The sequence below is a fragment of the Protopterus annectens genome, chromosome 3.part1, assembly GCF_019279795.1.
Source record: "Protopterus annectens isolate FY-2018-M chromosome 3.part1, PAN1.0, whole genome shotgun sequence".
NCBI lineage: Eukaryota > Metazoa > Chordata > Ceratodontiformes > Protopteridae > Protopterus > Protopterus annectens.
This window is the reverse complement of record NC_056732.1, coordinates 1,033,817,973-1,033,845,053: the sequence shown is the minus strand read 5'-3', so window position 1 is coordinate 1,033,845,053 and position 27,081 is coordinate 1,033,817,973.

The following is a 27,081-nucleotide window of genomic DNA, read 5'->3' as shown; positions in this document are numbered from 1 at the left end:
CCTGAAGAAGAATTCTTAGAAGTCTGCTTGGGGGCATAAAAATATACATGCAAGTACTTCTAGCAAAGATCCTAAACTTTCTGGACTTTGTTGCATATCTGGGAGCTGTACATATATCCTCCCATTGTTTTCTTGTAAATTGCTTTCCTAGTCTCTCTTCCCAATGATTTCTACCATTAGCTGATTGATTCTCATAGTTATCATGCAATATTTTATATGCCCTACTAATTATCCCTTTTAATAGCAGCTTCTGTTCTCGATTCAGATAAAACCCCACCAGAGCAGGACATTCACTTAAGCTTCCACATTCCTTTATTTTTTGCCTGTACTCTGATATCAATCCCTGGTGTAGAAGACAGTCTCTAGCCTACAGTCTAAACATCTTCCTGGCCTCAGCCAACTCTATTATCTTTCTCTCTCTAGTTATTTGTTCCCAATACCTTGGTTCCTTTGTCAGTTTTCTCCAGTAAATTCCAGCTCCCCTCTTGCATCTTTTATCTACCCCTATTTGCAAAATCTTATTTTTCCATTCTTGTGTTGGCTTAGTTCTTAAAACACTTTCTGCTACTTTATGAATATAATATTCAGTATGGTTGTTATTTTTTTCCTTAAGGATCTGCATTCAAACTCTCACTCACCCTCTTTATTTCTTGAACTTCACCCTTGATTCATCATCATCATCATCATCATCATCATCATCCCTTTCCATTTCACTTATAACATTTTGCTTGTGTTATGTATATAAATCTTAGCTGTGTAGGTCTAAAACACCCCTTCAAATCAAATAATCCTAAACCTTGTTCTCTTGGAAGGATTAACTTATTCCATTTAACTCTTGCCCTCTTCATCTCCCAGACAAATTCCCTCAACTTTTTATTAATCACTGTCCACAGCTTTTCCTCTGGTTGATAAAAACATGCCTGACCTGTACATAAAATTAAAAGGACTAAAAGTATTTTCACTTCTTGTATCTTGCTATCCATAAACATATACAAGACCTTCCAGTTTCTCAGTTTTTGTATTAATTTTTGTTTAGTCTCTTCCACATATCTTTAGCTGCCATAACTAAAACCTTTTAGTCCATACTTCTAAATACTTAATCTTATTGTATCCCCATTAATATGGGTATTTCTAAACCAATTTGTGTGTGGGTACATAATTAACGGATATAGTCTTTATTTTATCTTCATTAATTTTATAAACCAGAAAGACTTGAAAAGTCTCAAAATGTTCCAGAACACTGAGATGTCCTTTTCTGGATTTATCAAGTACAAAACACTAACATCTGCAAATAGAGCCAACCTTTCTTGAGTACCTGCATTACCTACATTTCTGAGTTCCTTATTTTCTTTGTTAATGGCTCTAAATATAAAGCAAATAACAAATATGAAAGAGGGCACCCCTGCCTGGATCCTCTGTTCAGAAACCCTCCTACTTTAATGCTTGCCTCTGATCCTTCATATAGCCTGCTTATTAACCTCATTATTGCATCAGGGAATGTAAATCTTTCATTGCCTACTCATACAATCCCAGCTTATTCTGACAAATTATTTCTCTCCACCAAGACCAACCAATAACAGCTGTATTTTCTTACATTCTCCTTCCCTCTGGACCATCATTGTTCTATTAATCTTGTCAAATATTTGCTTCCCCTCCACAAAACCACATTGGTCCATATCTGTCAATTTTGGCTAACACCGTTGCCATTCTTTTAGCTAGTACAGGCATAAACACTTTATAATCATGGTCTAAAATTGAAATGGGTCTGTATGAAGCTTGGTCTGATGGGTATGTACCATCCTTATGTAATACAGCCACCACAGTTTTCTTCCAAGATGTTGGTGTTCCATTCCTTTCAAAATACTGTTAAAATCTTTCAGATCTTTATCACATTATTCCCTCCTAACTTCCAAACTTCTACAGGAATACTATCTGTTCTTGGAGACTTTCCTGAAGATTGATTATACATCACCACTTTTATCTTATCCCCTCCTATTTTAACTTCTAATTGTTGAGCCTCATTTACTTCCAACCTTGGCATACTCAAGTCTTCCATAAATCTTTCCATTTGTGTTCTTTCTTGATTTCCAGATTTCTCTGCTTTATACAATTTTTATAAAATTTCTGAAATATCTCTAAAACCTCTACAGACTGTATGATTATTTTTCTTGTTATAGGCTCTCTAAGTTTGTCAACAACCCTTTCTGCTTTCTTCTGTTTAAGACATTATGCTAAAAGTTCTTATGCTCTGAAGTTATTATCAAAAACATTTCTTTGACAGCAATCTTTCTAAACTAATCCTTATTATCCAGATACTCTCTTGTTTTCTGTTTAGCAATCTGCATTTGAGCCTCCTCTTGTTCTGTGGAATTCCTCTTACTCTGTGATACTTTAACCCTTGTTAGCTCCTCTACATAATTCCTATTACTTTTAACCATATCTCTTTCCCTTTTATTTCTAGCATTTTTAAACTCCATTTTCATTTTTCTCATTCACTACCTTTAACTTCTGAAGGTATTACTATCTTCCCTGTTAACTCCCAAATAATTTCCACTACCCAGTCCTTAAATTCCTCTCTTTTTAACAGGTAGGTGATAAGGCACCAGTGTCTCATTTACTTTATAACTCTGCATTTTTATCTTAGTTGTTATTGGTGGCTGATCTGGAATATTTATTGGATGTGTGTAAAAGTTTACAATCAAATGTTCCTGTCAAATATAATTTCTATTTAGTCTAGCCCAGTTATTGTACCTTGGGGAATAATAAGTAAATTATGTCTAAGTTCCTACTACTGAATTCACATCATCTATACCTAATATTTTCATAAATTACTTCAGAAATCTGCCATTATTTTGTTCTCTAGGCACCCGGATAAATCCTGACTATTGCAAATCAAGTTCCAGTCCCCACCTATAAGTAATATTCCCTGCTTAAAGATGATAATTTCTCCTCAAATTGTCTTAAGCTCCATAATAGCAGTTTTTGTGGAATATAAATACATATCAGTGTAATCATTTTCCTTGCCAACAGCCCCTTACTAACACAGGTCTACCATTATTGTCTTTTCCCTCTTCTATCACTATTGGAGCCCCTCCAGTAATTATAATAATTACTCCCCTTTTCCTTTGCCCCAATATACTGCTGAATATCCATCTTGAATTCCTTTCATTTTGTCAAATTCACATGCTCAGTTTTTACCAATGCATATCCTGCAGCATTGCTATTTGTACTCTGTATTTCTAGATAAAATTCAATACTCTTTCCTTTTTGTCTATAGCGGTAAGGTCATTTACATCCCAAGATAATATAGATAGCATACATATTCTGATAAATAGTCATTGTTCCCACCTATTATACATGACCATTTTTTTTTAATGTGTATTTCCAAGTTTTGTGTTACATGCACACACTAATGTATGGGAGGCTGATCTTTTATGCAGTTGTTTCTTTTCATCTCCATTTGAACCTATGCCATGTTTTTCAAGGCTTTTTGTTTTAATGAAAATGCTCAAACAAAAAAAATGCATTTTCAAAACATCCCCACACCCATTAACTTAGAACAAATATACAAAACTATGTAGATTTAAAAAAATAAAGTTTAAACCTGCAGATAGAAGCAATCGCCCCAAATTGACAGCCACGCCCACAGACATTGCTTAACCTAAAGTTAAGGATAACCATGCTGAAGTGCATGCAAGAGCTAGTGTTCCCACTAGCATTGATTGCTGTCTGCTCTTTTCCTTATTTTCATTCCCCTCCCAGATGTGAAAAACAGTTTGTATACTCTCAGAAAACATTAACTTTTAGCCCTAAGAAAAAGTATGCTGGCTGTCTTTAAATAAAGCTAAATTATACACTGTTCTATTAACTGGATTAAAGTATTAAGTCTGCTAGGGAGGCTGCTATCTTTTATTCACTTTCTATAATTTCAGACTTTATTTTTCACTGAACTGTTTGCCATTGTACCATTAAATTTTTCATTTCTCTCAACAAAAATGCTCAGAACTCAGCAGCTTATTTCCATGTAAAAGTACTCAGAAATGAATCTTTGTAAATTTAACTCAAAAAAGAATGTACAGCGGCCTTCAGCTACAAACTTCTTGACTCCCACTGAACAATTGCTAATGGAAAAAACAAGCTAATATATTTGAAGATGTAAGAAACATAGCATTCTTCATGATTTTCATCATTTTGTCTTTTTTAAAGTCTGCTTGTTTACAAAAAAAACACTTGTTTACAGCTTAAGCCAATGGCATTAATCTAGGCATTCACCATTTTTTAAATAAAAAATAATAATTCTACATATAATACAGTCAGTGCACTTTTACACTCCACTCCCATTCCAGCAGCCTGAGATCACAGCATATTAACATTAAACTTGCTTTTGTCAAGCCTAAAGAGTATATTTCTTACAACTAGAAAAGTACTTATTTGCTTTAATATCTTTAACACTTACAACAGTTACTGAAAAGACCCCCTCCACATTTAATATACCTATGACTACACACAACACAAAACTGTTTTATTATATATAACATGCAGTTTACATCATGAAATGATTTATACAAATGGAAATAAGAACAAAAATTGTTTTACTAGTGTCATTCTAAACATTAATAACATAAAGTGGGGTATATAATTTGCAGTCCACTTACAAGTTTAACAAAGTCAACAAAATGCAGACTTTTTCAGTCACTTTCTTCTTGCAGAGCCATATTTTACAAATGTGATTGATGCTTTATAGTCTCCCGTTTATTCATTAATTTCAGTGTTGCTTTTCTTCTTCCTGTTTATCTTCATCTCCGAACACCAGATTCTGGTTCAAGTCCAAGGTACTCCTGATTCTTCTAGTCAACTCCTATGCTTTTTTTCCTGTCTTTCAACCATTTTCATTTGGAACATTGAAAAAGGTTTCACTGGTAAAGTCTATCTATGAACTTTACTGTCAGAAGAATGAGAATCAGAGTCTGCTTCTGCTTGATGGCTTACTTTCTGTTTGATAAACATTTTTTTTTCTGCATAGCCTGCTCTGCATCAAAAATATTTTTGATCTTCCAAGAACAAATAGTTGAAAGACAGCTGGATACAGCAGCTTGAATCTCACTCCTACCTCTTGACATTCTCTGATTGTTGGGATAAATTTGCTTGTCTTCTGCCTGGTGTAAAGTCAACAATCATGTTTTACAAATACACTGATGTTTCCGATATTTAATACTTTGCTCTTCTGCCACAGTTTTGTCAGGATCAACTCTTTCTTCTGGTATGATTGCATCTTTACTAGTATACATATTGGCTGCTTTCTCATGGCTATGTTGGGAAGATAGATGTTACATGGCCTTTCAATTAACAAATCTTGCTGTGGAACACCAGTCCAGTTGCTTATTTGTGCTTTCATAAAATTATTACAGTCCATTCCTTCCAGTTTCTCTAGTACAGCTGCATGTTAGTATATTCAGTATGCTTTGTCTTCTAACTCTATTGTTCTTTGAAATGGGTCTTCTTGAGAAGGCTCATACTCTGCCAGCTTTTCTTCATTTCAACCTCTGTTTTGCAGTTTTATCAGTTCATCTGAACAGCTAGTTAAAGTGTCTTCTATTTTTCAAGCCTTTTGTTATTTGAGTTGATATATTCCTTCAATGTTTAATTTATTTTAATCAACTCTGAGTACATTTCATTTATTTTTTCCTGTAAATTACTGAAAGCCATCTCTTGAACCAAAGCTGAAGCTTGAACTGCTTTTTGTCGAACCGTTGCAGAATCCTTCGCTGATAATGTTTCCTCTTCATTATTTCTGTTTGATTTTCTTTCAGGTTTTCCAAATTTCTTCTTTTCTGGTATACAGGCAGTGTACTTCCTAGTCATTAACTGAATTTTATCCAAAAGAATTTTCAGTGGCACTTAGGTTCTGCTTTCACACTGGAAGAGCTGAAGTCAAGTTGTTGATCAATATGCATCCATCCTGCAAGTCTCCTCATTACCTGGATTTGTGACCAGAAAATACTACCTGTGTATTCCAGAACTAAGTGCAAGCTCATTAGCAGTAAACAAAAGTTCCATAATATAACAATCTCCTTACAAATCAAATATCTGAATAATTTATGCACTGAAGACAGTCCCTGTTTTTGATTTGTAGGACTCTGGTTTTATATATTCCTTACCTTTCACCTCCAGCCAGAAGAAACTAGAAATAAAAGAAAGTACATCTTACTCTGGTCTGGAGAAATCTCCCATGTTTTGTCCTTTGCAGCTACATCCATTACAGATAAAAGCATCCTTTCTTCCAAATGGAATATGGCCTACCCCTGCTGCATCCAAAGACAGCTATTCAAACCATTTAAAAATATGCATCTTTATCTGTCTCATCCTCAGGCAAGAACATCACTGCCAAACTATTGCAAAAGCTAAATGAGGTTGGGAGTTTGGCCTAATGGTTAAGGTGTTTGCCTTATAACCACAAAGTGCAGGGTTTGAGTCTAACAAATTATAATTGGCTAGGCTTAAAAATGGCTTGCAAGGGCAGTTAGCCTAGTACTAATCTATGACTCTATGAACCTAATCCTGTCAAACAAAGGGCAGCTATTTTTCTTGTCTCTCAATTATTTACACTTCTACAAATATCTGCACTTCTTTACCTGCTAAACTTACCCTAAAAATAACTGCTTGCAGTCTCAGAGGTCAGTATCATGGTGGACATTTATTTGAAACTGTACTCTGGAAAGTCCACTTGCCAAAAACCAGTAACCCAATGAAAAAAGACAGAACTGCACCAGTATATGAAAGAAATAATACAACTTTAATAAATAATAAAGAAAATACAAGTTAAGCGCTTTCATCTGAAATTGTCAGACTTTATCAGAACATAGCATTAAATTAACAACTTCCTTTTATACTCAGCATTAAAACCACTAGCCAATCAAGATAAGAACATCATTAAGCAGTAATAGCTAGGTGAAGTAATAATTTAAATGCTAGATGTAAATGAATGAGATGTATCACATTTCATAAAACTGTGAATATAAAAATACCCGTATTTTCATACTCAATTAAAGCTTCTTAATTATCAAAGTCTAGCTGCCCTAATTTTTAATAAACTTGAGATAGAAATATTATCATTTAATCCTGGGAATTTGTTTGCTTCCAACTTGAGTTGCCAAAGCAACTCTCTATATTCTAATCTGTGTGCCTTATAAATCCACATTGTTTACAGAAGCCACATTTAAAAGAGCATAACTTCACATTACTAATTCTAATGGGGTTAACATCACAAGTATTGTTTTCCAAGATTTCTTTTAAATTTCTGCCCCTTAACTCATAGTCCAGAGTTAAAAAAATGTTCCTGAAACTCCACTTTTTGTACATAAAAAGGGCAGAAATTTAAAAGAAATCTTGGAAAACAATACTTGTGATGTTAATCCCCTTAGAATTAGTAATCTGAGGTTAGGATCTTTTAAATGTGGCTTGTGTAAACAATGTGAATTTATGAGGAACACTGCTGATATTTATTTAGAAGCCAGAAATATAAATATTAGAGTAACATTACAACTGTGTTAGTAAAGGGGTTGTTTACCTGGTCACCTGTACTGGCTGCACAAGTTTCTCTGTGGGAAAAACAGAAATCTAAGGAGGCGTATATACAAACATATGTATGATGTAGTGCACAAAAAGGAAACTAATGCATTATATTGACGTATGAAAAATTGTACCTTAAGTAAGTTCTGCTTTTTTTGCATTGGAGCAGGTACCTAGTTCCAGGGGAGGTTCTTGGGAAAACAGATTAGAATATAGAGAGTTGTTTTGGCAACTCAAATTGTAAGCAAAGAAATTCCCAGGATTAAATGATAGTCCCTGGGATTCATGAATGGACGTTTTCTGTGCAGGAACAGTGTAGGAGCTCCTGCATGAAAAATGGCCAGCAAGCGATCCAGGAAAGTGCCATTTTCACGTGCACGAGCGGCCCTACACTGTTCCTGCATGGAAATCCATGTGGGATTCAAATCACCTCATTTGCTGGTAAAAAAACATGCAAATGAGGTGATTTTGCGATCCACAAAGCTGGCTGGACTCCGTGCAGGAACAGTGTTAGAGCAGAAATGTATTCAGTTAGTAACTGAATACATTTCTGCATCTGAGAAAACGGAGGCAGGACAGCTCATGGAAAGCATGTATTACAGTTAAACACACATGCCAATAAATGGCTAAGGCCATTGGCATTAATAAATGTTTATTTTTTTTTTTTAATTAAACTTTTTTTTTTTGGCCGATCATGGCCGTTTAAGCTTAGGGCTGTGGCGGCAAATGGGATTGTGCCAAAAATAAAAAAAATATATATGAGAAAAGTCAATTTTAAGATAATTCAGCATTTTGCCATTATAGCCAATGGCATGCAGAATGTAAACAATACCAGGGAACACTGGTTGCCAAGGGGAAAGGGTCTGTCTAAGTGCAGTAACTAAAGACGTACACACTGGGATATGCAAATGAGGGGAGATATACTGAATCACAGATTTCCTCAAAGTGCCAGCTTGTACCTAACCGTGCAGGTGCAGCAATACAACAGTGCAAGTATAAGAGCTAAATGACTTCATAAGGGGGTGTGTCATGCTTGCTCTAAGCTCATTGGAGCTCTGTGGCCTGTGTTTGCCCTTAGCTAAGCACAGCTAAGGAAGGGGTGTGTCTGAGGCTGTATTGTCTTATTCCATGAAATGCAGAGCGTGTTAGCATCCAGGGAGGGTCATTTCTGCTTAAAAGTGTGCGCGGTGCATAGCGGGCCAAAAAAAAAAACAGAAGAAATACCAGAACTGTTTACATTTGAGCACCGGGTATGCACGGCATGCCTTGGGGCTTAAATAGGGAGGAAGTGGGAAGGGGAAACAGCAGTAAGAAGGCAATCAAAGAGAACTAGCATTGCTGGCAGGTGGAATGTATCAGAATCAGCCAATTACACATGCAGCAGCCCAGCACACTAATATAAACTATGCAAACACCCTACAGACTGTTCTTTTCCCACAAACTCTACACCACCAGTGTAAACAGATGGGGGATTTTTAACTGGCAAAAATAACTAAATATGTTATAGGCTGCTGCTGCTGATTTACTTCATCTGTATGTGCTAGAGACTAAGGGTGGTGAGGAGGAGAATGCTGACAACTGACCCACAGTGAGGAGGAGAAGAGCATACAGACCCAGGGTAACCTAGCAGGGCCTACATGAGCTGGAGATAGTAGAGAGCTATAGGGTGGACAGGGGCATTCTACACCAAATCGTTGAGCTGTGCCAGCCACACCTTACACACAGAACTAATAGAGGGGAACCCATCCCAGTAGATACCAAGGTATGTCTAGGCTTAAGAATACTAGCCACAGGTACCTCCCAAAGACCAACTGGGGATATCATGGGGGGTCTCACAGGCATCAGAATCCAGGGTACTCCACCAGTTCCTGGATGCCATGTCACAACATGCCAGTGAGCACATATATGTCCCCACTGCCTGTGAGGTGCTGACCACATGTATGTATCTCTTCCACCATATAGCAGAATAACCTGAAGTAGTAGGTGCTATAGACTGCACACACATCCACATCAAAGCAAAACCTGGTGAGTGACACAGGGTCTACATAAACACATTAGCTTCCCCTCCATCAACTGCCAGGTCATGTGTGATGCCCAGGGCATTATCATGAATGTGTGTGCTGGCAGCCCTGGAAACTTTCACGACTCCCACATCTGGCATTGCTCACAGCTGTATCAGGTGTTTGCCAGGGAGACATCCCATATGGCCATCTAATGGGGATGCTGGCTATGCACTGGAGCCGTGGCTGATGACACCCATCAGAAATGCACACACACACGAAAAAGAACACCATAATGAGGCACATGCACAAATCAGGCTCATTGTAGAGTGTGTGTTTGGGATGCTGAAGTCACGGTTCTGCTGCCTTGACATATCTGGTGCAGCCTTGCAGTACTCTCCATCTACATGTACACAAATGTTCATAGTATGTGCCATGCTACACAATATGATCCTGCGGAAACAGCTGCAGCAGGAACACCACTGGGCAGGGCCACACTGCCCCCCACCATTGCCAAGGCCAGCACAGGCACAGAGGGACTCGGTGGAGGAACATCCTGAGCATGCCCCTGTAGGCAGAAGGAGCCATGCACAGTATGCCCAGACCTTGACAAAGAGGCAATGCATAGCACACACACTGACATTGTAGGGACTCAGGGACTGATACCTCTCTCCGACTCGCACAGACAGTAAAAGGGATGCCAAACATGACACTACCTGAGCTTTACCATGTACAGGGAGTGTACTATGTGCATCCAACATAGTAGCCCTCCAGCACTGTCCTTAATACTGGCCCAGCAACAAGGTAAGTCACTCTTCCTATCAATTACTGAATGGAGTAGTATGTTCTCATACTTGTATGTATGATATGGATGCAAGCAAGCAAGGGAATTGGGTGGCTGAATGGGATAGCAGCAGACAGCTATATGGGACAGCAGGAAATTCATAAAAAATACTGGTGTCAACATACTAGGCATCACTGCACAAGGTGACATCTGCCACTGCACTACATGTGATGGCTCAAAGAACTGTGGGTGTGAATAGGTCACATACAGGAATGTCAATGAGGGTCACATATCCACCACCAGACTCACCCAGCAGGTCAGGTGTAAGTGACCATGAAGAAAGGCTGGGCTAAGGCCCCACAAATTATGGGAATGGTGAACATCCCCCCACAGACCTACACAGACATACTACAACAGGTCTGGCAGTTGCATTCCAGTTCTGAAGGGTAGGAAGTCTGAAACTGAAATATATGCTATTAAGATCGAACATGTGTACTCTACTAATATGTCTCCTGTCTGCATGATAGGTCACAATACAATGTGAAATGGAAGCCAACAGAATAACCGAAATACCAGTACAGTCATTTCAAATGTTAAGGTCTGCAGGTGTGCACCCCCCCCCACAATCCCATGGAGAATGTAGTAACAGATGGCCTGCAGTACTCTCAAATGGCCTACAGTCCTCTGGCAAAGGCCCATGTCTCACCCATAGTGCCAATGTATGGAATGTCAGGGGATCTCAACTAACAAACTAACAATAAACAGAAAACAAATGCAAGGCCATGTTGACAATGCCAGTAGCATGCCTCCCCATGTCCTACTGCAAGGACTGTGGATCAGGCCATAAATACTACTGGGATAAAGGCCCAACTATAGGGGCACCTGTGAGATATTGCTTACATAATGTTATGTAGAGGAGAGAATGACAGAGGGGGGGGGGTGTAGAAGCATGTATGTCATGGAGTGTGAAGTCTGAAACTCTAATGTCTGCCCATACTATTCCCAACTGCAAACCCATGAATGAATAGCCACAAAACTGCTTGTAAATCACAATGTGAAGGTAAACTGACCATATATATGAGTCCTGCCTCTGGATAACATGGGTGTATCTGTACAGCTGAGAAGTATGGCCCCAGTAGGATATGGCCGTTCCTTGAAGTTGAGAAAAGCACAAGGAGGGGAACCCCAGCCAGCATACTAACAAGGTGCTGAATCATTTACACAGAACCAGCAGTCTATTGTCTGTAGCTACCCCTCCACAATGGCAGGTGTGTGCCAGAATGTGTAGTCTATATGCCTCAGAATACTAGTCTCAGCTTCATTCATCTCATATTTTCCGGCAAAGATTGATAACTGTCAGTAGTTGATGACATGACACATGACAGTGTAAAACAGTACATATGTCAGAATATCTATGCTACAACCAAACATGCCCCACAAGCAGCACAAACCGCAATAGTTACAGTATCCCCTGTATGTTAAGCTCATTGTATCTCCATATTAGCAACCTATCTACAGATATCCTGCAGAAACAGTTTGCTAGGTGTAGCTGTAGAACATAAAACTCTGAACTGGAGTCCAACCATCCCTAGAATGGATGCATACACTCAATATAGAAGGTCATACTGGGCATGCTCCTACACTGAGAGAAATAAAGCCTATGTCTCACAACACAGTGGACTACAGTTATCGGTTATTCGCAGCTGTCTGTGCACACACACCAAATTGTACACCATTGATAATTCACACAGACACATTGAATAGGAATGCACACACATATCTAAGGCAAACATAATATAATATGTCAAAGATACACACACACAGACGTGGGGAAGAGAAAGACAGGCAGCAATAGAGAGAATTCCATTATGAGGCCTATCCCACCCACTACACATCCATTGGCCTATATCACATGATGTGCTGATGTCATTCACAGTAGAAATACCTTTGGTTAGCCCTCAGCCCTATAGTGTCAGTGGTGCTTGTGATAACTGTATAACACTACAGTACAAATAGGTATCCATATAGCAGTTGTAATCTCAGTCCTGTCAAATGTAAAGTTGTGTGTGAGTGTGTGTGTGTGTGTGTGTGTGTGTGTGTGTGTGTGTGTGTGTGTGTGTGTGTGTGTGTTTCTAGATGAATGTGGTTGAGGCCATTCACACTCACTAAATCTCCCTACCCCTTCTTCAGCACTGTAGCTGATGACACTCACCTTCAAAGATACCTTTGGACAGTGCCCTCGCATATAAGCTAGGTGGCGCTTGTGATAACTGCGTAATACTATAGTGTAGTAAACTAGTTAAGTAGGAGTTCCAATCCTGATCTTGGCAACTGTATAAATGTGTTTGTGTGAGGGAGTGTGTGTATCCTTGTAGAGACCTGATTTTGCGGTCATTCACATTTACAACACTTCCTTTACCTCTCCTTTAGCACTGCTGCTGATGTGACTCACCTTCAAAGATACTTTTGGACAGCTCTCCAACATATAATCTCCATGGTGCTTGTGATAACTGTGTAATAATATAGTATAGCAAACAAGATAGGTAGGTGTTCCAATTCTGATCTGGGCAACTGTGTAAATGTGATTGTTTGTATGAGAGAGTGTGTGTATCCTTGTAGAGACCTGATTTTGTGGCCATTCACACTTACACTTCCCTTACCCCTGCTGCTGATGTCACTCACCTTCAAAGATATATTTGAAGAGCTCTCCAATATGTAAGCTCCATAGCATGTGCAATAAATGCAGAACACTCTAGTAGCAATGACTACATAGGTATGGTTTTGAATCACATCCCTGGCAAGTGTTTGTGTGTATACATATGTATCTCTGTACTTCAAAGATTTTGGCCCCATTTACGCCCAGTACACATCTCAGTGCCTGACTTTAGCAGTCCTACAGATATCATCCATCTTAGAAGTACCTGTTGGCAACCCTAAACCATGTAAGGTCAGTGGTGTATGTGGGAAATGCATGACCGTGATGGTTTGAAAAGATAGAAGTTTGAACCTCACCCAATGTAAATGTGTATATAGGGTAAAATATTTTATGGAATCTCTCACCCACTACATTACGCAATGCCAGTATTTACAAGGGCTGGTGATGTTCCTCACCTTAGAAGTACCTTGGGACAACATCTATTCTATAACCTCTATGGCTCGTGCAATGAATGCAGTGCTCTGTAGTAGCAGTAACTACATAGGTATGGGTTTGAATCTCATCCCTGGCCAGTGTTTGTGTGTGTGTACATATGTATGTCTATACCTTACAGATTTTGGCCCCATTTATTCCCAGTATACATCTCAGTGCCTGACTTTAGCAGTCCTGCAGATATCATCCACCTTAGAAGTACCTGTTGGCAACCCTAAACCATGTAAGGTCAATGATGCATGTGGTAAATATGTAACATAATAGTCCAAACATCTAGTTCGATAGAGGTTTGAGCTCACCACTGACAAATGTAAATGTGTGTGTAGAGTAAAATATTTTTTGGAATCTCTCACCCACTACATCACCCAATGCCAGTATTTAAAAGGGCTGGTGATGTTCCTCACCTTAGAAGTACCTTGGGACAGCATCCATCCTTTAAGCTCTGTGGCACATGTGATAAATGCGGCACACTGTGGTAACAATACATAGCTAGGTAGGGGGTTGAAACTCAGTACTGGCAAGTGTGTGTGTGTGTGTGTGTGTGTGTGTGTGTGTGTGTGTGTGTGTGTGTGTGTGTGTGTGTGTGTGTGTGTGTGTCATCAGTATCCTGCACTGAGGTTGGTGTGATTGTGTAATAACAGGATCCACTGGGGGGTGAGTTTTGCTAAAATATTATGTTGAAGATCTAGTATATGTCACAATGTCCACATTACAAGGCCAACAGTTGCCAAATGCCAGAGAGGTTGGTGTAAACAATTCACAGCCATAAATGTGTCAGTGTGGATTACTGAGCAATATAGGCAACCCTTCTATTACTCAGAGACCACTCTCCACCCACGTATCATACACAAACACACTTGGCTAGGCTACAACCACTATATTGGTAGTTGCCCTGCATATTGTCTCACAGATAGTACCCATGGTGTGATTGCAGTGGACTACATGCCTGTTGACCACAACAGTGCCATTGACATCAGAAAGTACTTTCCTGTCCCATAGACTTCCCATACTCTGGAACAAACTATCTATCTATATCAAACAAAGCTCCTCATTAGCACTCTTCAAGAAAAATCTTGATGATTAGATGGGAAAAAGGAAATTCACCCCGGGGATCAACTCTGTGACTCTGCTCAACAGGGGCACAGGAACATAATTTTCTTGGGTGGTGAAAGCCAGGATACCCTTTTGGCTAGGCTTATATAGGCCCTAGGGCCAATAGCCTAGTACCTACCTATGAACCGATGAATCTCCTGACTCAGTGTGTGTTATTCAGCAAGTAAAAGGACATGGCACCCTGTTCCACCCCCTCAGTAGCCCAATATATGTGTACAGTGGCCCTTTTGCCATGTTCCCCACTGGATGCCTGCAACAACTGTAGAGTCTGCAAATGTACCCCACAAGGGGAATACCATGCCTTATACACATGCCCTGTATGGACAGACACCACTAACTTCACTGAATATCCATATAATACTGTCAATGTAGGTGCAATCACTGCCTCAGTTACATAGCCAGGTCTCACCAAATGAGGTCAGGAATGTTACATCAGAAGATACCAATCTGTCCACCAAACATGCCCCAGAGACCCCAAGCACACTTCCACACATCAAAGGACATGCATGTGGGACATGAGCACAATGCAGACACTGTCCATGTTATGGAATATAGATCACATACATGGGAAGTAGTGCATATCACTGGCCACCCACAATAGAAACCTGGATGAGTGGATGGGGAATACAATACCCACCCCTGGGGACCACTCCAGTGACTATATTCCTGAGACACACTGGATACTATTGTCATGTGGCCTGATGCCAAGGTATTCCCTTGGGCTAGCCTTGTAGAGACTCAGGCCCATTCATCTACTACACACCTATGAAGCAATGAACCTATGGATCTCAGTACTGGCAAGTGTGTGTGTGTGTGTGTGTGTGTGTGTGTGTGTGTGTGTGTGTGTGTGTGTGTGTGTGTGTGTGTGTGTGTGTGTGTGTGTGCGTGTGTGTGCGTGTGTGTGTGTGTGTGTGTGTGTGTGTGTGTGTGTGTGTGAATAGTAATCCCAGTGTGTTTGGTTGATGAATATCCCCTGTGGCTGTGGTCATTAGCAATCGGAGGTGTGTCCAAACCAGAACATGTACCAGTCTCCATTCTACAACAGATGTTGTACATCAGCATGTACCTATGTACAACCCTCAGCCCTATAATATGTGAGACATATGCAATAACTGTGTTATAGACTGGGAATTACCGTGCACATACTCTACCTTGCCTAAGACATGGTGGATGCGTCACCACACTGCCATACCCTGTGGCCTTGCTGCAGGGCCACATCCTGGTGACACACAGATGCCTTGAATGGAAATGGGATACAGCATGTGAGAACACATTCACTCAGCACTTCACTTGTGGGGGGAGAGAGAGGTAAAACTGGCACTGAATGTGTTGCCAATTCTGTGGCCAATATCTGTTGTCTCAGGATAGGTATTAGTTTTGTGCAGTAACTCGCAGCACTTGTGTTTAATGCTGTGGAGGTTGATGTAACTATCAAGGCTGTTGTGACTGTAGTGAGTGTCTGCTGCATCTCTGCTGACATAAATGCCTGTCGGGGACTCCATGAGGGCTTCAAAGTTGTGTCTGAGACTAATAAGGGCGTTCAATAGTCATGGGACACCACTTTTCCCTGCAACAGTGTCCTCCTTCTGATGTACACTTCAGTAATGGCAGGGGACCATCACATTGTCTCCAGTGTTTGGAGGACAGTGTCTGGGTTCTGTTGGCACTGAGTAGTACCATGCATTCATGTACCTGTTTGTACAGTGCCTATGTGTATGATTCCACAGTCTTGTAGCTATATCCCATTGCCATGATTGCTCTCTGTTTTCATGGCTGCAAAGTCAGCTTTGGAGTGTTTTCGCCAGGTGGTTATCTTTGTGGGGGCATGGCTGACATGTTCAGTTCCATGTTGTTTACAGCCTGTGTGAATCTCACCATGCAGGGATTGACATCTGGGGATGTGCAACGGTCCCATATTTAAGTGGCCAACACAGGTCAGGGTTGTTGCATCCTCTACCAGGGGTCAGTATGAGCTGGGCTAGTGCAATGGAAATGATGAATCCCAGAAGTGTTGGGCCACTATACTGGTGAGTGGCTACATTCCCCAGGTAATGGAGGTATAGTTGAAGACTCATACTATGTCAGTGTTGCATTGGACCATCAGAGATGGCAGGGTGTTGAGGAATGTGCATTGACAGTCTAGGGATATAGATGTGGACCCATAGCAGGCTATGGTCTGGATAGCACCATTACCCCAAGGCAGTTGTACCAGAAGCATCTCCAATGCATCATGGTGGGATGCTAGTCTGGAGGCGTTTCTATCCATAATGAATATGGAGACACCATCTGTAAAGGTGTGGTGTGGTCCATGTTTGGGGGCTGACAGCTGTGGAATGCATCATAGCCTGATATTGCAGGTCTGTTGTCTGCTGCTGTGAACCACCTCTCCATTACAGCAGACATGTGTCCTCCATTCCAACTGCTATGAGTGACTGCATCCTGACAGTTAGATTTCCAGTGTTGAGCAGCGTGACCTTCAGATTGCATACACGTGTAGCTGTTATGGTGGTAATAACATTAAGAACACTGCCTAATAAGGCACCACAAGGGTGGCAAGACACATAGCCAGTACCTGGAAACCCAGTGATGATAGATGTAGGACATCTGTGGCAAGTCATTGTCTACCACCTGTAATACATTACCACAGCTATGCAGTTATAAGCAGCTTTGGCCATGTGAAAGTTCAGTAAGCTCTGTAGCATGTGCAGTAACTGTGTAACACTATAGTAGACATACCTAAATAGGCAGGTATTCTAATTCCCAATACTGGTAAGTGTGTGTGTGTGAGAATCATGTACTATCTGGCTCATACCATTTTTGACCTGTGTACTACCCTTTACACTTCCCTTCACTCCAATTTAGTAGACCTGTTGATGTCATCCACCTCAGAAGTACCTTTGGTTGAATTGGCAATGTATAAGCTCTGTGGCGTGTCTCATAACTGTGCAGCACTATAGTAGGAATACCTAGATAGGCAGGAGTTCTAATCCCAATCCTGGCAAGTGTGTGTGTGAATCATATAGTGTCTGGCTCATACCATTTTTGACCTGTGTACTACCCTATACACTTCCCTTCACTCCAATTTAGTAGATCTGTTGATGTCATCCACCTTAGAAGTACCTATGGAAGAGGTGAAAATGTATAAGCTCTGTGGTGCATCTGATAACTGCTTAGATGGGCTGGAATTTTAATCCTAATGTTGGCAAGTGTGGGTGAGGATCATATCATGGGTGGCTTATACCATTTTGATGTGTATACGATACACAGCTGGTGACCACCTCCCGCTGCCATTACTTTATATAGTGTGGTGACAGCATCTGCCTCACATGCAGCAGGTTAAACCATTGTACAGTCCTCTGTACAGACGTGTCTGGAATATCCATATGTTTGAAACCTAGACGTGGTCAGAAGTGGTCTGTGTGCCTTAACAATGCCCATGTATGTAGTATTATAGCCAAATAGGCTGCAGTGAGTGTACTGACACATATAGCAGCATGAAGTATCATACCTGACTGAAACATCATACTGATAGGATGTATGCTGCCCTCACAGGTGGCCTGCCTTGTATGGCAATACATGAGTACAGATGCCTGGTTTTACAAGTGAACTGTACCTGTTATGGGTCATATTAAAGGCTGGAAGAGGTGTGGAATGTCATATTGTGGTCATAATTAGTATGTAACAGGAACACCTTGCATCTTAAGAGGGGTGTGTACACAGTTTATATCCACTGTATACCTGTATACCAGTAATGTGTCATGCATGACCTTACCATAGGATGTTACCTTAGCACTGACAAGTTGTGAGGTATGCTACAGGAATGTTGAATTCACATCAGATAGGCCCCAGTGGTGACCACTGTGATGCACTGTTAACCCCAGCACAAGTGAACATGCACAACAAGCAATATAGCTATTACATAAAGCAATGTAGCTATTACTGATGGTTTTGTGCATGGTAAATTGCATGCACTTCACATGCCTGGGGTATTGCCAGGCAACAACAGAACAATGTAATACCCACCAGCATCAGGCTGCTGTCCCACATGCAGACCAGAGGGTCCTAGGTAGTTGTGAGAGGGAGTTAATGTCAGCAGACGCACATATGGCCTTGGTATAGGATGGATGCAGCATGTCTACACATCTACAGTACTAACCGCAATAATACACAATGTCTTGTCCTCACCATAGATGTGCACCTCTATGCATTAGAAAACCACATCCATGACTGCAATCAGACCTGACACATGCATGTAGATACATTACAGATATATGCATGCCTGATACATTAGTGTACTAATCCCCACTGGGCCCTTACCTGCACGCTCCTCATCCAGTATGTGCATGTGCAACCCACCTCCACAATGCTTCCCTCAGTGTCATGGCTTGTGCATTTGGCGTGTGGCCCAAGTGTGGTGAGAAGCTCCTCGGCGGATGTCAGTGGGGGCTGGATGACTGGGCCCCCACCTGTGTCTAGCTGATCCCTTGCTACAGTAGCAGCCCATTGATGGGCATGGCATTTGAGGTTGGTGGCCTGATGCTGCACATGCATGTAAGTTCTGTTGTGCAGGCCAGCATCATTTACCCTGTGGACCGCACTGTTCTACAGAGCAGTCCTCTCCTGCACATCTTCTGCTCTCCATCCACATGTCAGGGCATAATATCCAATCACATATTGGGTGATGATGTCTGTTTCCCCAACAGAGAATGCTGGTAGGCGAGCACTATGCATGTTACCTGGAAGACATAAACAGGAAAAGGTCACAGGACCTCATACGGTTGTCAAAATGCACATCAACAGAGCATATTACTTGCAAATAATCTAGACTACACCGGAAACCTCTAAGCTATCATGGCTATAGCAGCTTGCATTACACGCCTGTCCCTGAGCTATCTTATTCCCCCCCAATGTTGGACAGTTGATTCCATAATCCTGTATCCTCCATTCATTTCTGTGCAGAGGGTTGTCAGTGGTCATCTTCCATGTGGATGGTGTGTATGGTGGCAGGTCTGTGTTTGACTGTGGAGTGTGATGCAGCTCTGAGCACATGCCTGAGTTCATGTAGGAGGCAGACACTGATGTTATTATGCCCCATGGAAATATGCTGCTGTTGCCATCAGTAGGCAATATGTGCATGCTCACCATTGCTGTGAGGAGGAGTGTGGTTGATGTGCATATCTCCACTTATGACTGGAGTGGACAGGGTGGTGATGTTCCCACCTAACCTGTGTGATGCAGGTTGCCTATATCCACGGCATGTGTGTATGAGTTGTTCTTTACCCCCAGTACAGGGTGAATTGTGTTGTTTCATCTGAGACTTACAACATATGTGGAGACACGGTTGCAACTGTCCTTGGTGGTGTGGATATGTCCAATTCATAGTCATAGTCAGCCTTACAGGACATCACCTGTGAACTTACTTGCTTTCTCAGATATAGGTGGACTTGCTTCAAAGTTCTTGCCTGCACCTATGTGTCCCTGTGCAGCCAATGTAGCAACCTATTATGTGGTTTGTGTATTGCTGTTGTACATCAAAGGGGATTACTCTACCTTGGTGGAGGCTGGATATGCAGGTCAGGTACTGTGTCCATATAGCTACAGTGGATATAAATGGCACATATCCCTGATACACTGCCTGGTATTTGTGCAATTGGAACATGACACCACAATAACTCATTTCATAACAATTCCCACCTGTAGTATAGCCTGTACAATTCAAATGAAAACATGACAATCTGGTCTGTGAAAACATATGGAAATAATACTCAGTACAATAAGCCAGATGAATGAGTGTGCACATCCTTAAACTTGTGTATGCACCACTTGAGATGATTACAGCATTCATCCATCTTGGTCTGGACTCTAACATCATGGCACATCTTCACTTGGCAATAGTTGCTCACCTTTCTAGAATCACCTTTCATTTTATTGCAATGGAATTGGGCAGGTTAGGGGTCACATTCAAGATGAGAAACATTATGAAATGATCTTCTGTGGTATGATTGTCATACAGCACACAAACCTGGTATTCCAACAGGGGTGTGTGCACTTCTGATATCCACTGTATATAGGTGTTGATATAGTTACAGAGGGTCATAACACAGGTGGACACTTCTCTGATTAATACCTGATAATCATGCCAACTCCAGTACCCACATCAGTGTCAGGGCGATGCAACCACCAGTAGCTGTACACATATATGTCTGTTGTATGCACTGATACTGATATAACACACGTGCAACATGGACAACCTATTTACCTGACTGCTTGAAACCCATGTGATTTGTTTTCTGCCTTCCAGCTGAACATATGCATACATACATGTGCTCAGGGGATACCTGGTATACATTTCTGTTGAATGTAAGTATGACACACTGCATTTACAGTCTTGCTGCTCAATCATACTTCTCAACCTGTTATGGGAGTACATCTGGACAATGGCACACATAAATGTGTGCCAAAAGGGACATCAGTATTGGTACTGTATTAATATAGCTGCACCATACATAAGTATGTTGATTGTACTGTAGGATTTGACATAACTGTGATAACCTGGAAGATGTCCAACAGTCATAAGTAGGCTATTATGTTACAAAGCCATTGCTCACAGACTTGCTAATGGTTTGGCTGACATAACACGGGTATATGTGTATGAGACTACAGATATCAGTCACAAATGTGCTTATTGTCCAGAACAATGTACAGTTGAATGTTATTAAGTCAATATATCACATGCAGTTCAACACACGTCTGCAACAGTACTCTACTATGCACATGCCCTCTACAGGTGTCTTAGCTTTACAAGGCACACGTGTCATACTCATAATCACAGGTAACATGGATATGGAAAACATCCTATTAACTGGGCTAGCATTGGCACAGTCACAACTGTTTAACAGACACCCCTGCGGTTGTCATATATGAGCTGTCCTTTCCCAGGTGAGTCAGGGTCCTGAGCTGTGATCCCACCGCACAACCTCTTAGAGCATCACATCTGGACAATGCCTAAAATGATGAGGGATAAATAGGAACAGACTTTAAATATACCTGTTACAAATATAGGAAGTTCATAGAATGATATTATCTGCACTGGAGGAATATTTGATTGACCAAAGAATTAATAGTGACACTTATCAATATTTAAAAGTGGAGTTTCCCACTATGGCCACTATCATAGGCATTCCTAAAGTCCATAAGAATTTGATGCACCCCACTTTTAGACCTATAGTATCAGGTAGGAAATCTAAAACATACCCCTTAGGGGTTGCTATAGACAGATGGATTAAACCCGTTTATAATAAAATTCCTCATCTCATCAAGGATTTGTGGATGTTTCTTGGACATCTCACACCTAATATTTGGAGGAGTGACCTCATTTTTATTACCATTGATGTCATAGACTTATTATCATGTATCCCCAAAGATATTGGGTTAGAATATTTTAGCAACAGTTTGAGGAAATTTTCCGACATGGATTGAGATCGAATATGTCTTATCACAGACAAGATGGGTTTAGTGTTGAAGTATAACTACCTTCATTTTGAATGTGAATTTTTCAGGCAAACCAGGGGTGTAGCTATGGGAGCATCTTGTGCTCCCATATTTGCAAACCTGGTTATGCTAGAATGGGAAACTGAATTCTTGTTTGGATGTGAATATTATCACTACATTGTTTATTATACGAGATATTTGGATGATTTGTTCTTGTTATGGAAGGGTCCCATTGACAAGATTAATTCCTTTATTGATTATATCAATCATACAACAGATTTTTTGAAATTCACACACAATATTAGTGACAGTGGCATTGCATATTTGGACACGTATATTAGTCATGCAGAAAGGGTTTGTATCACAAATACATAGAAAAGATACATTTTCTAACGATTATTTGGAATTCAGTAGTAATCATCCTCAGTATGTATTCAAAAATGTATTTAAGGGGCAATGTATTAGGGCAGCCCGTATGTCTTCTACTAGAGAACTAATGAATAAAGAACTGGACTTTATTAAGTCCATGTTCATTAATAGGGGGTACCCTAACACTTTCTTGTGTGATGTGGTCAATTATGTGAGAAAAGAATGGGGCAAAAAATATTTACCCTTGTTGGGCAACACATTGCCCACTATAACAAGAAATGATAGTATATCTTATAAGTCTGGGCATAACAATCAGGTATGCGTGCTGACGTACTCTCCATTTGTGCAATATATTAAAAATATTATTAAAGGGCATTGGTATTTGATAACAGCGGATGAAGATACAGCAATGATATTGGGTACATATCCCTGTTTTGTGTATAAAACTGGATCCAATATCAAGAGAATATTGGAAGCTATGACAAATAAACAGGACAAGATAAAGATAACATTTGCAACTAAAAATGTGGGTCATGCACGCAATATAATGCGGTCAATGAAGATGAAGGCTACAAATTAGATGATTTCAACATGACCTATGTAAAATGCAGGGCAGGCAATTGTAACACCAAATTCATTGTATATTTAGCAACATGTACAACATGCTCTGCATTTTACATAGGTAAAACTGAGAGACAGTTTAAGCGACGCATATATGATCATTGTATAGCATTAGGGTTAAGGACAAAAATAATGCCTTATATCGACACTTTTTTAAATTTGCTATTATTGATTATGTCGATATATTATCTTGTGGTGGCAATTCGAAGGCTCTTTTAGGTTTAAAAGAAAGCAGATGGCAAATTTTAACAGATGCCACAAGGCCACCGGGTATTAACGATCATATTAGTATCAACCCGTTTTTGGTTATGGCATAATGTTATATAGTTATTGTAGGCAAATTATATTTTGGTAGGGTACCAATCTATTGTTTTATATTCTGCTACATTTTCTACATTTTATAGTCTGTACTATTTGTACTTTTTCGTACAACATTCACTATTATTATTTTTTATGTGATATTTTTTATGATATTTTTATGTGATATGTATGTAGTGAGTCATATGTACCATTTATATGTCCTATTTATATGTTTCATTGATGTTTATTAATTGTTTTTATACTGAAACATTCAGGAAGGTTTTTAAGTGAGTACTGTCTTTTTAAATTAAAAAACTTTTTTGGTGCCTAAAAGTGTATTTAATTGATGGAGAGTCATGACTACAGTGTTCTGATGAAGTCTGTTTTATTCAGATGAAAGCGCTTAACTGAGGTTTCACATATTTTGGAAGTTTCTTCTTTGTTTGTCTTTGTGTTTGATAATAAACCCTGTGACACCTGTTCGAGCCGAGTAGTTATTGAGTTGGGCTTTCGTTGCCAGACCAGTAGTGCTTTTGGATATTTACCTTGTTGCTTTGCTTATATATATATATATATATATATATATATATATATATATATATATATATATGTACACATTTTATATATATATATATATATATATGTGTGTGTGTGTGTGTGTGTGTGTGTGTATATATATATGTATATTTGTATACATACACACACACACACACACACACACACACACACACACACACACACACACACACACACACACACACACACACACACACACACACACACACACACACACACACACACATGGATCTAGGACTATTGAACGAAAGTTCAATAGTCCGAATTCACATGCACCAAACACACGTTAATGAAAGTGTTTTTATCAAAAAAGCACTTTCGTTAAAGCGCGTTAAAAACAAAACATTAAAAAATAATAAAAAAGCATTTATGCAGGGTGGGAAAGCCCCCCTGCACCCCCCGCTGTGCTCCCACCCCCCCACTTTAATATTCTCACTCCAAAATCACAGTACAGTGGAGAAAAAGGAATTTTCCCTTATCCATACCATAGTACGACCTCCCCAACAGGCATACTTAAGTGAAAGTGCATCTTCGGGGAAAATGTATGCCCAGCCATTTCAGATTTGGTGAAACAGCCGTTTGCGCATTAGTCCTAGACCCATATATATATATATATATATATATATATATATATATATATATATATATATATATATATATATATATCTACACCTCAATATTTTTTGGTAATATAGCTATATATTATTGTACACATATGTAGATTTTCCTACATATCTCACTCTCTCTCTCTATGTATGTATATATGTATGTTTCTATTCAGATGTATGTATTTATAGATACCAATCCTTCCTAATTGCACATTTGTCTCTTCCCTATTGTAAACAGGCTGTAAAGAAGGGTATGTTTGAGAAAACGTACTCAACCAATGCAGCTGAGGTGGCTTACTGGTAAATTGCATAGGCTATGGTGTGTAAGGTCCTGGGTTCAAGGGCTGTTTATTTTATTGCTAGGTAGAACAAGGACTGTTGGATACAGAGTGGTTAAGGCAGTTTTGAGCAGCTTTGAGTGGGTTTGCATGGGTATGCGTGATGGTAAGCGGTACTAATGTGCAGTTAAACTAATAGGCATTTACACTGTGTAGGCTTTGCTTACCAGTGCACAAATCTGCTTAGCATTTACATTTAAGCAATGGTTACATCTGCTAAGCATAGCTTAGCCTTAGTAACCAGTGATCACATTCCAGTCTGATAATATAGCAGGGTAATGACATCTTTAATAAGTGTACTTAATTCCCTGTACATAATATGCTTCTATGTGCTGTCATTACAGTAGTAAGGGGTGTGAGTATACTGTATGGGACACCTGGATAATGGGCAGTACCACAATCTTTTCTCTTTGGATTTGTTTCATACCTGGCTAGTATCCCAAGTTATATGCAGTCACACTTGCATGTTACAGCAGCTACAGTGCACTGGTTGACAGAAATAGTTTAACACATATGGTATCATTACGTTAGTACTTTTAACAGTGCTTTTTCAAGTAAGAGTGGATTGCAGATTGTAGTACTGGAACCATACCCCCTTGCATGCAAAGCTGGACTCTGAGTACTGAGTATCTTGTTCTAGGTGTTTGAGCTGCATGTTTATATGTATCTCCTATTGGATATTAATCTGATATGTTAATATTAACTGTAGACTACTATGTTCTTTGGACATGTCATTGAGGACTGCTGTCATGTAGTAATGGCATGCCTTTCAGTTTCAGATGTGCATCTTTCAATGCATTCATCCTAATGCATAACCTGTTGGCTATCTACTTTCTGTCTGTCCTCTGTACAGATGTGCAGTTGTCAGGTATTGCTACTGGCATACCACTATGTAGGTGCCCACATTGTATTGTGCTGTTGGCCTGGACACTACTGCTAGTTCCGATAAATGGGACATTCTTTAATGTGGGCCTTGCATCATTTCCTTGCCTGTGTGAGGGACATTACAGAGGTGGTGGCCTACAGATTCACATACAATGGGTGGCAGTACATCACAGGACAGGACATGTGGAGACAGCCAACCAACATGGGGGACATATCCCCAGATATGTGAACAGATTCTATGTCATCAGTGCTGTTATACACATGGTGGATTGATAGATTGACAGGGTTTGTGTGGATATGCATTTAGTGTGTGTGATGTCACGACTCACAGTGATATGTCTCTGACATATCTCTCCACTAGCACCCTGTCCACAGACTGGCCACATGTCTGCCTGTCATGTATTGTATGTTCACCAGGCAGTTGGTGTCCTTGGTAAATCAGTTGAGGACTCTGGGGAATGCAGTCAGTAAATACTCACATCTATTGGAATTACCGACATCATATTCCTCATACAGGATGTTACAACAAACCCAGTGACATCTGCAACTGTCTCAATGTATGACAGCAGTATGTCCTATCTAACCCTGTGTTTGTGCCTCTGTTCCCACCTAGTGATATAAGGTATGATGCCAAGCTTAGTGAGTGGGGAATGTTATCGAAGACTTTGGGCAGATCAATATAGACTGTATGTGTCACCTTGCCTTCATCCACAGCTCAGGTGACTGATGGCAAGAGGTTGGCCAGGTTGAATGAGCAGGTATGACATACTCTTCACAAAGGTAAACTGTGTTGGATCTGAGTCTACAGATTCCCAAATCCCTGTTTATTAGGTGCATGATGATGCATTCCATAGCTTCGCATAACAGACTTGTCAGGCAGTTGGGGCGGTATTTCCCAGGGTCTGTAGTTACACCTCATTTGTGGGGAGAGTTGACTGTAGCAGTGCACAATTCAGTAGGGACAAAGCCTGAGGTGAGGCTGTGCTTGAATAGGGCACACAGGTAAGGTGTCAGGTCACTCTGTAGTTCATGTAGAACACAGCCAGAGATATTCTCAGGTCCCATAGAGGTTGTATTCTTGGTCTTGGACAGTGGTGTTGTAGCCTGTGCTGCAGTAATACTGGGTGCCTAGTGGTATTCTGGTATTGTGATTGGTCCCTTGGAGGGAGTGAGGGGTACTGTTTGCACTCAAGATGCCAGCCAGTATAGTGGCATTATTTGTTGGCTCAGTCTGGAAGGTACCATTGTCTAGTAGCTCAGAACAATTCTTGGTATTGCC